Source organism: Symphalangus syndactylus, chromosome 6 (genome assembly GCF_028878055.3).
Source record: "Symphalangus syndactylus isolate Jambi chromosome 6, NHGRI_mSymSyn1-v2.1_pri, whole genome shotgun sequence".
Lineage (NCBI taxonomy): Eukaryota > Metazoa > Chordata > Mammalia > Primates > Hylobatidae > Symphalangus > Symphalangus syndactylus.
Window position 1 is genome coordinate 101,808,492 of NC_072428.2, and position 10,188 is coordinate 101,818,679.

A 10,188-nucleotide genomic window follows, 5' to 3' on the forward strand; every position below is an offset into this window, starting at 1 on the left:
CATGCATCATTACTTCATTCCTTGTTATTTGCAAATATTATTCCATTGTACAAATATAACTTTTTATTTATCCACTCATCAATTGATAGGCATTTAGATTGTTTTCACTCTTTGGTTATTACGAATACTGATGCTATAAAAATTCATTTACAAGTTTTTGTGTAAACATGTTTTCATTTCTCTTGGGTATATACTTAGAAGTAGATTTTCTAGGTCATATGGTAATTCTATGTTTAATCATTTTTATGGTAACCCTATGTTTAACTATCAGATTGTTTTCCAAAGTGGCTGCTCCATTTTTCAGTCCACTAGCAGTGTATGAGGGTTTCAATATCTTTATACCTTAAACAACACTTGGCCAGGCACAGTGGCTCATGCTTGTAATCCCGGCACTTTGGGAGGCTGAGGCAGGTGGATCTCTTGAGCACAGGAGCTTGAGACCAGCCTGGGCAACATGGCGAAACCACATTTCTACAGAATAAGACCCTGTCTCAAAAAAGTCAAAAACCAGAAACCACCACAACCAACAACAAAAACACTTATTATCTGTCTATTTGATTATAGCATCTTAATGGGTATGAAGTGCTATCCTATCACCTTGAGATTTGCTTTTTTTTCTCCCTAATGGCCAATGATGTTAAACATCTTTTCATGTGTTTATTGGCCATTTATATATCTTCTTTAGAGAAACGTTAATTCAAATACTTTGCCCATTTTGTATTTGGGTAATTTTATTACTGAATTGTAAGACTTCTTTATATATACTAGATACAAGTTCCTTAAAAGATGTATGAGTTGCAAATATTTTCTCCATTTCGTGGATTGTCTCTTCACTTTTTTGATGGTGTCCTTTGAAGCATGACTGTGGTGAAGTCCACAATTTTCTAATTTTTCTTTTGTCAATTGTGTTTTTGGTGTTACATCTAGAAAGGCTTTGCTAACCCAAGGTCACAAAGATTTATACCCTACATTTCATTCCAAGAGTTTTATTGTTTTAGCTCTTACATGTAGGACTCTGATCCACTTTTAGTTAATTTTTGTGTATGGTTTGAGGAAGAAGTTCATCTTTATTCTTTTGCATGTGCATATCCCGTTGTCATATTTGAGAATGATGCTCATTTTACCAAATATGACCATGTTCCTTTAAGTAACTAAGGTTGTAAACTTCGTGAAACCAATGCTTGCAATGTCCTGTTGGGCAAGCTCACCTGGTACCTGGCTTATAGGTTTCCCTGCCTTCCAGGTAGGTTTAGAAGGTCACTTTCTGGCAGGTCCAAAAGTCTTAGCATCTTTTGGGGACCTGGAGAAGAAAGCAATTTGTCTCATTTATAGGAACTGCAAGGAAATCTGATGATGAGTTCTTACCTTGGTTTCTTAGCCTCATGATAGTAAATAATGAGAGGTTTTAAAAGCCCATTCCGAGATTGCTTATAAAAACTTCCAGCGAAGCAAATTTAAGGTCTCTATGGTAAAGGAATTTTCTTGCTACACCTGTATATATAATTAGGCCAGATCTGTCAATGTTGAGAGAGGAGGAAGGGAGAAACCAGTTAGGCAGCAGTTAAGGTGGGTCCTCTGTTGAATTCTTTCAAACAAAAGAACAGCCTGAAAAATCAAGCTGCAGGCACAGATAAGGGAACTTGCACAGGGGGCTTGCCTACGACATACCCACTGCTGCACAGATAAGAAAGGCTACACAGGTGACTTGCCCAAACATTCCCGCAATGGAAAATTTTGTCCTCTGACACATGCACAGTGAAGGGAACAAAGCAATATGGAGTAATTCAAGCTAAAGACCCTCATGCACACTAGGAGGATGCAATGGGGCTACCAGAAATTTGTGCCTTATGGAAATAAAATGTCCAGCCTTCATTGGTTTCCTATAAAAGGCTTTGTATTCAACTGTGAAAACAGCAATCCTCTTTCGGGCCCCCTCTCTGCAGTGGAGAGCTTTCTTTCTTCGCTTATTAAACTTTTGCTCCAACCTCACCCTTGGTGTCTGTGCTCCTTAATTTTCTTGGTCATTACACAAAGAACTTCCGGTGACACTTTGGGCAATGAGAAACTGCTATACTGTAGTGCACTGGGGAGACTGTAACCATGTGTATCTTACTTTGTGATCAAGAATAATCTTTTGAGATTATTTTTTATTAAAAGGGGAGAGACTATACAAAAAAAATTGTGTTTCAATGGAAAACTATGGATTATCTACATACAACATGCATTGTGTTACCTAATCCAGCCTTGTTAATTTTTCTTAGAGACAGGGCTTTGCTCTGTTGCCCAGACTGAAGTCAGGTGGCATGATCATCACTCACTGCAGCTGGAACTCTTGGGCTCAAGTGATACTCCTGCCTCACCTCCCCTAGGACTACAGGGATGTGCCACTATGCCCAGCTAAGTGTTTGTTTATTTGTTTTGTAGATTTGGGGCCTCTCTGTGTTGCCCAGGGTGGTCGTTAACTCCTGGCCTCAACTCATCCTTCCACCTCAGCCTCCCAAAGTGCTGGGATTATGCGCCCAGCCAGTCAGATTCTAGCCTTTATAATCTCTGAGCTATTTTACAACTCTTTCTAAATGGATAGACTACACATTCTGTCTTGTCTGATAGGGTTTCAATGAACTTATCTCCCCTCTCAGGGAAAAAATACTTTTGCCTCCATTTGTAATTCCGTTCTTTTATTCCATATAAATCTGTACCTTTTGACTTTTCCTTTGATCCAGTGTAACATTTGCCTGCTTCCCTCATCAAATAAGTAAAATCTTTCACACATGTTCATTTTTTATCTGTATGAGAGTCATGATTTTACCTTTATTTCAAAAATTATCTTTTAACAATACATTACAAAGTGGGATAGAGATGAAATCAGGTAAGAGAGAAAAAGACCCATGAAAATGCATAGGTTTAGGATGTACCTCATTTGGATTCTGCAGAGACAATGAAACAGTCTCAAAGAAGTTGATTTGCCGAAAGATACAACCAGGAAATGGGGGTGAGATAAGGGTGAAGGGTAAACAATAATTAATGGAAAAGAAATTAAAATGACACAAAACATATGAATAAATGCTCAATCCCATAATGCTCTCAAATCCTTTTTTAAAAAGACCTATCATTTTTCATCTAAGAGAGTGGTAAAGAAATAGAAGTGTGGTACTATTCAGGGCAGGTAAGTAGGTAGCAGGAATAGGCGCATTTCTGCTTTGTGAATAAGTGAGCAGGACAAACTCTTTAGGAGTCATTTAATAAGATTTAAATACAGGTGTCCTTTAAACCAGCATTTCTACTTTTAGATGTTTAATCGGTGAAATGCTTGCACAAGTATGTGATGATATATGTTCAAGGATGTTCATTTTCAATATTGTTGTAATAGCTTGGAAGCACCCTAGATTTCCATGAATAAAGGACTGTTTCAGAACTATGTATCTAGAATGGTGCATTTTTTTTGTTTAAAAATATACATATAGTGGTCATCTTAGAGGGATGGTACTATAAAACTTTTATACTCCACATTTTTTGTTTTATGTGTTTGTATTACTTTTGCCATATTTTTAAAAAAGTAAAAATATACCTATAAGAGAATCCAATCTTTTGAACTTGATACAGTATCATGTAAATGAACTCATTTTTTCAGTGCACCAATTGAAGCTTCTCAGTGGAGGTGGAGAGGGTTGTAGAACAGCATTCTGAATTGGACCTCCAGGAAGTAGGGCATAGTCATTACTCACTAGTCACTAAGAACATTTTCTATGGGATGTGCACAATATCCAGACAAGAATTTTAACAAGATCCACACACCCTACTTGAGCCAACGAAACCCTTTACCTAATCAATTAACTAATGAAGGTCTTGGGGCAAATAACTACGACTGAAGAATTTACGAACTATAGAATGTAGGTGTATGTATGTGTCTTTTGACTGTAGTTCCCACTGAAGAGTTGCCGAATGATGAATTAATGCTAAATGATCCAGATACACAGCATATAAATAATTACTTATAAATATTATTCAAATGAAATTTATCTGCTTTAAACAGCTATTTGTGCAGTTAATTGATTTTAAACTGCATATACTTCCAATTTCAAAACAGGCTGATTTGAAGTAGAGTCTTTAGTAGGTGCATAGCATATTATGATTTTAAAAATTTAAATCTTATGTTACACTAAAATGCTGTAGGAAATAGATTTGATCAGGCAACCAAACCAATGTCATGGGTCACTATTCGTAAGTACCATGGCAAATAATAATGATTAACATTTACCACAGACTTATTGCATAGAAATAATTTCTGTAAGTTATGCCTCCAAGCAACTCAGTGATGTAAGTAATGATTTACCCTGGCTTAACAGAAGTTAACTAAAGATACGGAGTGAGAAAATGAGGCCGGAGAGTTCTCTGGGGCCTCTTTTATAAGGGTACAATCCCATTCGTGAAAACTCCATTTCCATGACCCAGTCCTATCCCAAAGACCTTGCCTCCTAACACCACCACATTTCAGGTGAGAATTTTGCATAGTCATTTGGGAAGGGAGGACTCAAATATTCAGTCCATAACAAAATTCCTCATTGAGGTTGTGTGTATTGACTAGATAACAGAAACTCAACAGTTTCCCTCCCAAATTTGTTTGCTTTCCAATATAGATAGATTTGTTCTTTTGTTTTTGTTTTTTTTTTTGAGACGGAGTCTTGCTCTGTCCTCCCCGCTGGAGTGCAGTGGCGCGATCTCGGCTCACTGCAAGCTCCGCTTCTCAGATTCACGCCATTCTCCTGCCTCAGCCTCCCGAGTAGCTGGGACTACAGGCACCCGCCAACACGCCCGGCTAATTTTTTGTATTTTTAGTAGAGACGGGGTTTCACCGTATTAGCCAGGATGGTCTCGATCTCCTGATCCCGTGATCCGCCCGCCTCGGCCTCCCAAAATGCTGGGATTACAGGCTTGAGCCACCGCGCCCGGCCGATTTGTTTTTGTTTTTGTCTTGAAACAGAGTCTTACTCTGTCACCCAGGCTGGAGTGCAGTGGCACAATCATAGCTCACTGCAGCTCTGACCTTCTGGGATCAAGTGACCCTCCCACCTCAGCCTCCTTAGTAGCTGGGACTACAGGCATGTGCCACCATTTGTGGATCTTTTTTATTTATTTATTTATTTATTTATTTATTTATTTATTTATTTATTTATTTTGTGGAGACAGGGTTTTGCTTTGTTGTCCAGGCTGGTCTCGGACTTCTGGCCTCAAGTGATCCTTCTACCTTGGCCTCCCAAAATGTTGGGATTACAGATGTGAGCCACTGCACCTGGCCTCATAATTTCTCATTTATATTCACAATAAAGCTAAAAGAGAAAATACATGTATTGTGGAACGAAAAGCACACAAGGAAGCTGTTTGAATGTCTTTTTTAAATTTTTACTTTTTAATGTTCTTAGTGATGTGTAATATTTGAACATATTTAGGGGATACATTTGATATTTTGTTACATGAATAGAATGTGTAATGATCAAGTCAGGATATTTAGGATATCCATTACCATCAGCATTCTACCATTTCTATGTGTTGAGAATGTTTCAAGTCCTTACTTCTAGCTATTTTGAAATGTGTAATATATAATTGTTAAATATATTCACCTATATCACTACAGAATATTAGAACTTATTCTAACCGTATGTGCCCATTAACCAACCCTGCTTTACTTCCCCCCACGCACACTCACACATTCTTCCCAGCCTCTGATAACTGTCATTCTACTCACTACCTCCATGAAATCAACATTTTTATGAGCATATACGTACATGTGATAATATTTGTCTTTCTGGTTTTTGTTTTGAGACAGGGTCTCACCCTGTAGCCCAGGCTGGAGTGTAGTGGCACTGTCACAGCTCACTGCAGCTTCCAACTCTCTGGGCTCAGGTGATCTTCCCACCTCTACCTCCTGACTAGCTGGGACTACAGGCACATGCCATCATGCCTTTCTAATTTTCGTATTTTTTTTGTAAAGATGGGGTTTTGCCATGTTGTCCAGGCTGGTCTCAAACTCTTCGGCTCAAGTGATCAGCCCACCTTGGTCTCCCAAAATGCTGGGATTACAGGCGTAAGCCACCATGCCTGGCCCTAATTATCTTTCTGTGTCAGGCTTATTTAACTTAACATAATGACCTCCAGCTTCATCCACATTGCTGCAGATGACATAATTTCATTCTTTTCTATGGCTGAATAGCATACTACTGTGTAAATATATGACATTTTCTTTACCCATTAATTAATTGGTGGACTCTTACGTTGATTCCCTATCTTTGCTATTGTGAATATTGCAGCAATAAACACGGGAGAGTATGTATCCCTTTGATATGCTAATTTCCTTTCTTTCGGGTTAACACCCAGCAGTGGGATAGCTGGATTATATGGTAGTTGTGTCCAGAATTGGTGGGTTCTTGGTCTGACTTCAAGAAAGAAGCCGCAGACCCTTGCAGTGAGTGTTACGGTTGTTAAAGGTGATGTGTCTGGAGTTTGCTCCTTCTGATGTTCGAACACATTCAGAGTTTCTTCCTTCTGGTGCGTTCGTGGTCTCGCTAGCTTCAGGAGTAAAACTGCAAACCTTCACGGTGCGTGTTACAGCTCTTAAGGCAGCACGTCTGGAGCTGTTCCTTTCTCCCCTCCAGAGCTGTTCATTTCTCCCAGTGGGTTCGTGATCTCGCTGACCTCAGGAGTGAAGCTGCAGACCTTCATGATGAGTGTTATAGCTCCTAAGAACAGCACAGACCCAAACAGTGAACAGCAGCAAGAGTTATGGCAAAGAGCAAAACAACAACACTTCAAACCTGGGGAAGGGAACCCAACAGGGTTGCCACTGCTGGCTCAGGCAGCCTGCTTTTATTCCCTTATCTGACCCCACCCACATCCTGCTGATTGGTCCATTTTACAGAGAGCTGATTGGCCTGTTTTACAGAGAACTGATTGGTCCATTTTGGCAGGGTGTGGATTGGTGCGTTTACAATCCCTGAGCTAGACAGAAAAGTTCTCCAAGTCCCCACTAGATTAGCTAGACACAGAGCACTGATTGGTGCATTTACAAACCTTCAGCTAGACACAGAGTGCTGATTGGTGTATCTACAATTCCTTAGCTAGGCATAAAGATTCTCCAAGTCCCCACTAGACTCAGGAGCCCAGCTAGCTTCACCTAGTGGATCCCGCGCCAGACCGCAGGCGGAGCTGCCTGCCAGTCATGCGCTGTGGCGCCGGCACTCCTCAGCCCTTGGGCGGTGGATGGGACCAGGTGCCATGGAGCAGGGGGCAGCGCTCGTCGGGGGGGGGGCGGGGGGGGCGGCGGCGGCGGCGGGGGGGCGGGGGGGGTGGCGGCGGCCGGCGGGGGGCGGTGGCGGCGGAGGGGTGGGTGGTAGTGGTGGTGGGAGGCTCAGGCATGGCGGGCTGTAGGTCCCGAGCCCTGCCCCGCTGGGAGGCAGCTGAGGCCTGGTGAGAATTAGAGCACAACGCCAGCAGGCCAGTACTGCTGGGGAACCCAGTGCACCCTCCGCAGGTGTTCGCACAGGTGCTAATCCCCTCACTGCCTGGGGCCGGAGGCGCCCGCCTGCAGCTCCCAGTGCGGGGCCGCAGAGCCCACGCCCACTCGGAACTCACGCTGGCCCACCGCACACAGCCCGGGTTCCCGCCTGCGCTTCTCCCTCCACACCTCCCGGCAAGCTGAGGGAGCCGGCCTCGGCCAGCCCAGAAAGGGCTCCCACAGTGCAGCGGTGGACTGAAGGGCTCCTCAAACATGGCCAGAGTGGGCGCCCAGGGCTGAGGAGGTGGCGAGAGCGAGCAGGGCTGCGAGGGCGGCGAGCACGCTGTCACCTCTCAGTTCTATTTTTAGTTTTTTGAGTAATCTTCATACCGTTTTCCATAAAGGCTGTACTAACTTACATTCCCATCAACAGTGTATGAGAGTTTTCTCTGCATTGTCACCAATGTCTGTTATTTTTTGTATTTTTTAACAGTCATTTTTACTGGGGTAAGGTGATGTTGTGGTTTGGATTAGCATTTCCCTGATAATTAGTGATTTTGAGCATTTTTATTATACTTGTTGGCCATTCGTAGGTCTTCCTTAGAGGAATGTCTGTTTAAAACCTTGACCAACTTTTAGATGGGGTTGTTTGTGTTTTTGCTGTAGAGTTGTTTCAGTTCCTTGTATATTCTGGGTATTAGTCCTTGTCAGATAAATAATTTGCAAATACTTTCTTCCATTGAATAGGTTATCTCTTTGCTCTGTTGATTGTTTCCTTTGCTGTGTGGAAGCTTTGTAGTTTAATATAACTTCATTTGTTAGTATTTGGTTTTGTTGCTTGTATTTTTGGGGTCTTAGCCATAAAATCTTTGCTTAGGCCAAAGTCCTAGAGTATTCCCCCTATGTTTTTTTCTAGTTGTTTTATAGTTTAGGATCTTACGTTTAAGTCCTCAATCCATCTTGATTTGATTTTTGAATATAGTGAGAGATAGGGGCTTAATTTCATTCTTCCACATATAAATATCCAGTTTTCTCAGCACCATTTATTGAAGAGGATGTCCTTTCCCCTAGTGTATGTTCCTGGCACATTTGTCTAAAATCAGCTGTCTATAAATATGTAAGTTTATTTCTGGGTTCTCTATTTTATTCTGTTGGTCTGTGTTTCTCTTTTTATACCAATATCGTGCTGATTTGGCTACTATAGCCGGATAATATATTTTAAAGTCAGGTGGTGTGGTGCCTCCAGCTTGGTTATTTTTGTTCAGAATTCCTTTGGCTATTTAGGCTCTTTTTTGGTTCCATACGAATTTTAGGATTTTTTTTTTTCTATTTCTGTGAAGAATGTCACTGGCATTTTGATAGGAATTGCTTTAGTAGTATGGTCATTTCACAATATTAATTCTTCCAGTCCATGAGCATGGAATATCTTTACATTTGTTTGTGACCTCTGCAATTTCCTTCACCGGTGTTTTATAGTTTTCCTTGTAGAGATCTTTGACCTCATTGGTTAAATTTATTCCTAGGTTTTTTTTTTTTTTTTTTGAGACGGAGTCTCGCTCTGTCGCCCAGGCTGGAGTGCAGTGGCGCGATCTCGGCTCACTGCAAGCTCCGCCTCCCGGGTTCACGCCATTCTCCTGCCTCAGCCTCTCCAAGTAGCTGGGACTACAGGCGCCCGCCACCACGCCCGGCTAATTTTTTGTATTTTTAGTAGAGACGGGGTTTCACCGTGGTCTCGATCTCCTGACCTCGTGATCCGCCCGCCTCGGCCTCCCAAAGTGCTGGGATTACAAGCGTGAGCCACCGCGCCCGGCCTTCCTAGGTTTTTTTTGTTTTTGTTTTTTGTCATTGTACATGGGATTTCTTTCTTGATTTATTTTTCAGCTAGTTCATTATTGACATTATTGGTATATAGAAATGCTACTGATTTTTGCATGTTGATTTTGTTTTCTGAAACTTTACTGAATTTATTTGCTCTAGGAGTCTTTTGAAGGAATCTATAGGGTTTTTTAGATATAGAATTACGTTGTCAGTGAACAGAGATAATTTGGTTTCCTCTTTTTCTATTTGGATGCCTTTTACTTCTATCTCTTATTTGATTGCTCTGGCTAGGACTCCCAGTAGTATGTTGAATAGAAATGGTAAAAGTGGGCATCCTCGCTTGTTTTAGTTCTTAGGGGAAAGGGTTTTAGTGTTTTCCCATCAGTATGTTGACTGTGGGTTTGTCATACATGGTCTTTATTATTTATTATTTTTAATTCTTTCTCAGGTGTTTCATAAATTACTTTTTTTGAAATCTGTTGGAAAATTACTATGTTCCTTTGGAGGTTTCATATTTCCTTGCCTTTTCATGTTTCCTATTTCCTTTTTTTTAGAAGGAGTCTTGCTCTTGTTGTCCAGGTTGGAGTGCAGTGGTGTGATCTCACTGCAACCTCTGCCTCCCGGGTTCAAGCAATTCTCCTTTCTCAGCCTCCCCAGTAGCTGGAATTACAGGTGCCCACCACCACACCTGGATAATTTTTTTGTATTTTTATTATAGATGGGGTTTCACCATGTTGGCCAGGCTGGTCTCTTAACTCCTGATCTCAGGTGATCCACCCGCCTTGGCCTCCCAAAGTGCTGAGATCACAGGCGTGAGCCACCATGCCCCGCTTCTTATTTCCTTTCATTGACATTTGCACATCAGGTATAACAGTCTCTTG